We start from the raw sequence: 6951 nt of genomic DNA, 5'->3' as shown, positions 1-6951 counted from the left end.
GGTTTATGAACACTTTGAGAGAAGCCAATAGAATCTAAAAGAGAGATAAACGCAGTACTAAGGCTATCATTCTCATCGCCCACATGAATATTAAAATCCCCTACAATAAGAACTTTGTTCGTTTTTAGCACTAAGTTTGACAAAAACTCTGCAAATTCAGATAAGAATTCAGAGTATGGGCCAGGTGCTCGGTGCTATAACAAATAGAACTGGTTGCAGTGATTTCCAACTTTGGTGTGAAAGACTAAGAGCAAGACTTTCAAATAAGTTATAATTCAGTTTAGGTTTAGAGCTGATTAGTAGCGTAGAATCAAAGATAGCTGCAACTCTACCTCCTCGGCCTGTGCCTCGAGGAATGTGAGTATTAATATGACTGGGGGGGGTGGATTCATTTAGACTAACATATTCTCCATCCCCTCAGTAAGAGAAAATGAATCAATATTAGAATCTGATATTAATTCATTTACTAGTACACCTTTAGAAGGGAGAGATCTGATTTTTAAGAGTCCACATTTACTTATCCTATTCTTTTGCACTATTGCACTTGTGGTTTGAATTGTTATGAGGTTTTTATGCACAGCTCCTCTTCTGTTTACCTTTGATTTAAATAATTTCAATGGTCGGGGGGCAGACACCGTCACTATGGGGTTTTTACTAGGTAACTCCTGGAATAACGGAGCAGAGAAGTGTGTTAGACTGGGACTCTGCCTCCTGGTCTCAACTCTCGATTGTCAAGGATTAGATCCACTAATAAACTTCTTTCTAGAAATGAGAGCTGATCCATCCCAAGTGGGATGAATGCCGTCTCTCCGAATCAGACTAGGTCTTCCCCAGAAAGACTGCCAGGGATCCACAAAGCCTACATCATTATCTGGACACCACCTCGAAAGCCAGCGGCGAAATGACGACATGATACATGTCATCGCTGGTCAGATTTGGCAGGGGTCCAGAGAAAACTGCGGTGTCCGACATTGACTTTGCGTATGTACACACCGATTCAACATTAATCTTAGTAACCTCCTTTTGGCGTAACCGGGAGTCATTAACGCTAACGTGACTAACAATCTCGCTGTATTTAAGTTTATCCTTAGCCAGCAGTTTCAGATAAGACTCAATGTTGCCCGCTGTTGCCCCCGGGATGCACTTAACTATGGCTGCCGGCTTTGCTAACTTCACGTTTCTCAAAATGGAGCTGCCGATAATCAGAGTTAATTTGTCAGCGGGTGTGTTGCTGAGTGGGGAAAATCTGTTAGAAACACTAACAGTCTGCTGGCGGTCCGTGGCCTGGGAAAGCTTACGACTAACTCTTCCTCGTCCTCTCACCGTTACCAGTCACAATGTCCTGGCTGCTCAGGAGTTGCCAGGGGACGGCTACCAGAGGCTAACTCAGGCTCAGACGGGCCCGCGCCTACTACCGGGGGGGGGTGGGGTAACTTCAGTAACTAACGACTGATCTATCATGGTGCTGATCCGGACTTCTAACTCACTAAACCTCGCCTCCACGTCTATAAATCAACTACACTTGTTACACATACTGCTAAAGGATGCAGAGTAGTAACAAAACATCTCACACACCGAGCAAGAGAATGTAGGAGAGGGGAATGACATGGCTAACGGCTAAGCTAAAGTCGCTAGCAGCTAAGCTAAAGTACGGTAGTGTTAGCTACCAAGCGTTAAAAACAGCTGTTATTTAACAAAAGTCGCTGAAAAATGAAAAGATATGTGAGTGCTTAGGCAGAACTACTATAAGAACAAGTGTTTAGCAGACAGTTAGCTGCTGTAATAGCAAATCTAACAAATTGAACTGGTATTTAGTGAGCAGCAACAAGCTACCAACACGCTACCAACACACAAGCACAGGAAACGGAAATGAGTCAGGTACCCTTACCGTAAAGCAGTTTGAACTGTGACTCAATGGAATTAGTACTCCAATTCATACAACCTAATGATGGACATTTCACAAATGTGAAGGAAAGACTCAATTGACCTAAATTATAGATAATACCGGAAACCCATGTAGCTGTGAAAAACATCATAACAGACAATAAGTACTCTACTGGTTGTCATGATGTCATCATGGCAGACAGTTTTTTCTCCTTGTTTCATGTGCCTTGTCTGTTTCTCCTCATGTTCACAGCACCGGATCCCCCCAAGACTGTGTTCTTTCCTCTCTGCTCTTCTCCTTGCACACCAACAGCTGTAGTCCGCCAAGTTTCTAAAGTTTGCGGATGACACCTCCCTCATTGGACTCGCTGGAGACAAGTCCGAGACAAGTCCGCCTACAGGTGGAAGGCTGAGCACCTGGTGACCTGGTGCAATGAAAACAATCTAGAGCTCAACGCTCTAAAGACAATGGAGATGGTTGTGGACTTCCAGAACAGCTCAACCTCACCTGCCCCCATCACCCTCTGTGACTCCACTATTGGCACTGTGGAGTCTTTCCGCTTCCTGGGAACTACCATCTCCCATGATCTCAAGTTAGAGCTGAACATCAGCTCCCTCATCAAGAAAGCACAACAGAGGATGTACGTACTGCGGCAGCTGAAGAAATTCAACCTGCCAAAGACAATGAAGCTGCTGCTGTTTCAATCCTGTCGGCTATCTGCAGTGGACGGGGCTGCAGCTCTGTTCTTCTGCAACTGACGTGCGTACAACAATAACAATAGTACACACACGGTTGATGCAGGAAAAACCAGATAAGATGTGCTGGAAGACCTATATTGAGGCCAGCTATGCTCGATAATCCTGCAACAGCAGGGAACACTAAAGTTGCTAAAGCTGCTGCTGTTTCAATCCTGTTGGCAATCTGCAGCAGACGGGGCTGCTGCTCAGTTCTACAGGAAAAAGTACACAGAAAGACGTAAGACAGGACAAAGTATTGTTCTTTCTTCATTCAAACCCCTTCCAACTCAGAGTTATCCTTCTTGTCCAGATCCAGTGCTACCAGTGCTATCTTTAACTTAATACCCAGCTAACAATTTTTGGTTCCCAGAACGTTCTGGGAACGTTCGTTTTTGGTTGCGGGAACGTTCCCTGAAGGTTTGTTTTGGTTGTAGTTTGGTTGTCTGTTGGTTAATTGGAAGGTTTTCTTAACGTTCCGGGAACGTTCGTTTTTGGTTACAGCGAACGTTCTCGGAATGTTCCCCTATGGTTCTCTAAAAGTTACAACCTTTAGAGAACGTTAGGCGAACGTTCTGAAAACGTTGCAACCTTTAGCGAACGTTAGAGGAACGTCTAAATAGAGTGAAATTTACTCTTCTTGCAGAATAACATTTTCAGAGTTATTTCTACTCTATTCGGTGTTTATATTTAACTCAACATTATAACAATTTACTCTATGTAGAATAAAATGAAATCAACTCTACTGCCATTTTTCATTTTTTACTCCACATAGAATTGTTTTTACTCGGTATAGTTGGGTATTTTACTCCACATAGAATTGTTTTTACTCGGTATGGTTTGGTATTTTACTCAAGATAGAATTGATTTTACTCGGTGTAGGTTGGTATTTTACTCAAAATAGAATTGTTTTTACTCGGTATAGTTTGGTATTTTACTCCACATAGAATTGATTTTACTCGGTATAGTTTGGTATTTTACTCAAGATAGAATTGTTTTTACTCGGTATAGTTTGGTATTTTACTCCACATAGAATTGATCTTACTCGGTATGGTTTGGTATTTTAATTCAATTCAATTTTCAATTCAATTTTATTTATAGTATCAAATCACAACAAGGGTTATCTCAAGACACTTTACAGATAGAGCAGGTCTAGACCACACTCCAGAATCCACAAGGACCCAACAGTTCCAGTAGTTTCCTCCAGAGCAAGCAACAGTGCGACAGTGGCGAGGAAAAACTTCCTTTTAGGCAGAAACCTCGGTCAGACCCAGGCTCTTGGGAGGCGGTGTCTGACAGAATTGATTTTACTCGGTGTAGGTTGGTATTTTACTCAAGATAGAATTGATTTTACTCTGTATAGTTTGGTATTCTACTCCACATAGTATTGTTTTTACTCGGTATGGTTTGGTATTTTACTAAACATTGAATAGTTTTTAATCTGTATAGTTTGTTGGTATTTTACTCAACATAGGATTTCACACATCATGTTATTTAACAAAGTACACTTTATTCTTTCCTTTAAGATACAAAAATGTAAATATTTGATGGTTAACAGTTTAACATCAAGAAAAACATTTGGCATCGGTTTCCCTCTAATACATGTAAATGAAAATAAAGGCAATATATTCATTTACATCTGGCCTGTAATTATCTTACTGTGCAGACTATCACAGGAACAATCCTTAACATGTAAATCAAGACATTGCCCGGGCTGTAAAGTGGTTACTCCGTAGATTTTTTTTGTATCACAGGAAACAGTATTGGACAATAAACAAACTTGAACCACCACAACTGTATGAGGTCTGTACATCAAATGCTTTGTGACAGAAAAGCACTTTGACATTGACTACATGAGGTCCCTCTGTAGTACAGACAACTTTAAATGCATTAAAATGCTCATCAAGACATACCGTTTGTAGGGCAAAAGTAACCAACAATAACCTCTCATCCTTAATAATAACATGGTGGATTTTGTGAAAAACTGGCATCTAACAACTGACTTTAAGACAAACCACTAAACCTGCACGATACACATTTCCATGGTGTTTGGCCCATCTAACATTTAAAACCTTGGTGTCTATTGGTACCTGAAGAGTCTCAGCCCCATCTCACAGCCCCATTCCATCACATTTAAAGAAATTGTTTTACCTGGACCCATCATTACTCTGTTGGGGTCAAATGTCTGCCAACTGTATGCTATGTGACTTTGGTGTTTCTTTGCCAATGTTTTAGTTACATTTTTAAAGCTTCTCAATTGTTTTTTAAAGAAATTATGCTTTGCTTCATAGCGCATGCACCAGCTATGCAAAATTGGTCCACTTTTAAGAATACATGTAGGGTAATGCACCGTAAAATGATGCTTGGACTACTGCAAGGAGTTTGGAACGCTAGAACGTTTAACACCCATCACATAGGGAAGACTGGGATTTGCCTCCATTTTTTGGCAGTGTTCTGCATGAAGTGCTTTAGTTCGCATAACTATCTTGGGTGAATCTTCAATAAATTCTGTCTGAAAGTCCTCTTTCTCAGCAAGACAAAAGCGGCAACAATATCTGGCATTGAAAGACTCAACAAAACCAAATAAACAGTGACGACCAATGTTGTCACCTGTAACTTGAACAATAGTTACATACACTGGCTGATCATACAAGGGAACCTTTATTCCGTCCTTCTCCAAGATTTTGATATCCTGCACAATTGGATCAAGTATTTTAGAAAAGCCATATGTTTTAATGTCTTGAGCATGAAATAAAGCAACCAAATGAATATTATTCAGACTTGAGTTGTACGTTGGAGAAACATTTCGCAAGGTGAAATAGATTGCTCCCAATTTGTGTATTCCCCGTTTGGATCCTAACGGATTTGCAGTTTCAAAATCATCATAGAAAAGCTGGATCTGAATTGCATGCTTGTGTTTTGAAAATAGAGCATGATTCTTGAAAAGAGCTCCATCACACAAATCATTAAGAAGATTTTGTCTTTAACTCAAATCAGTCGGCATCATCTCCTTTATATTAGGGTGGTTGTAAATAAACTGTAATGTTTTCAAAATTGGGATATATACAAATTATCGGTAACAACCACCTGATCATAGGACTCAGTAGTCCGATTGCGCAGTGTATCAAATCTTGTACCAAGAACGTATTCAACTGGGTCTACCCCTCCCCACTTCTCTGCAAAATACTGCCTTCTCTTTGTTTCAGAATTTAATAAACCAAAAGGGTTTTCCATTTTTTCAAAACACTGATCAATTTTACGCTCAACGTCACTTTTGATAGGCTCCTGTAAAGAGAGACACTCCTTCAGAGATTCTTTTGCTTGTTTATGAATATCATCAACAATCTCTTCCATGGAAATTACCAAAGAGTTAATGGTTGTTTCGCCTAAACCTGCCACTTTAAGTTCAGCTACTGTTGTAGCGCAGCAGTCTACAAGACTCTTACTGAGAAGGACTGAGTCAGAAGGGGAACTTCTTAATGGCAAGTCCTCAAAATGACCTGCTGCTAAATCTTCAGTTGTAGAAGGGCCTTCACCAGGATCAGAATAAGGTTCATGTGCTTTATTGAGATGCTTTCTAAACCCAGAAAAAGTGCCATAAACTTGTGAACAACCAGCCTGACAGCATTTCAGACGAAGTGACTTTCCTGAACAAAGTCCATGGATCAATTTTAAGTGCTTTGTTATGGAATTGGCATTTGCCTGGTTGCTTTTGCAAATGAAACACAACATGTTGACTCAGCGCAGCATCCGAGCCCTCACCTCTGCAACCCTAGGATTCACCTTAGTGGAATCAACATCTATTTCATAAATGGTGGTTCGCAAAAAGTTGTACACGTTTGCCAGATCTGGGTTGTACGAGGTACCAAAGACAAAATGAGCTTTGAAAAGCTCATCAAAACAGGCAAGAGAGTCTGGTGACTTACATGGTATTGCATGTTTGTCAATCACAATGAAGTAAGTGTGAATTACAATTCTCTTGGTCCCCACAGCAAGCAGATAGGGTTGAAGACATTCCATGATGCTGTCCAGATGCCCTTGGACACTGGTCCCAGTCTGCAACAAAAGAACCTTATTAGTCTATTGAAGTTAGTCACGGTTTGCAAATACAACAAAAATGTTTTCCTATTCCAGATAAACATTTGACCATAATCCTAAAATGGTTAATTTAACCTCACCTTGATGAACTTCACAAGATGCTAACTGGCTTGTTTGGCTGAGAGCTTTCCTGGTCGCTTGCGGCCATGTGGAGATGGTGGCAAAAGGTGGATAAGAACCAAAACGGATGACATGTCACTGTCCCATCCTGACAATACAAGTAAACCACAAAAA

The 6951-nt window shown here is 40.6% G+C and overlaps 1 long non-coding RNA gene across 1 annotated transcript in view; it reads right to left on the bottom strand.

Moving 5' to 3' along the window:
- Positions 1-6368: 6368 nt before the first annotated feature.
- The window catches only part of LOC117952720, an 891-nt gene continuing 308 nt past the window's right edge, over positions 6369-6951 (bottom strand). Inside the window, exons 2-3 of the long non-coding RNA XR_004658488.1 lie at positions 6798-6925; positions 6369-6675 (exon numbers count right to left, since the gene is read on the bottom strand). This is a non-coding gene — a long non-coding RNA (uncharacterized LOC117952720). The remainder of the gene's footprint in view (positions 6676-6797; positions 6926-6951) is intronic.

The sequence above is a fragment of the Etheostoma cragini genome, chromosome 11 (assembly GCF_013103735.1).
Source record: "Etheostoma cragini isolate CJK2018 chromosome 11, CSU_Ecrag_1.0, whole genome shotgun sequence".
NCBI lineage: Eukaryota > Metazoa > Chordata > Actinopteri > Perciformes > Percidae > Etheostoma > Etheostoma cragini.
This window is presented reverse-complemented; position numbering and strand designations above follow the sequence as displayed.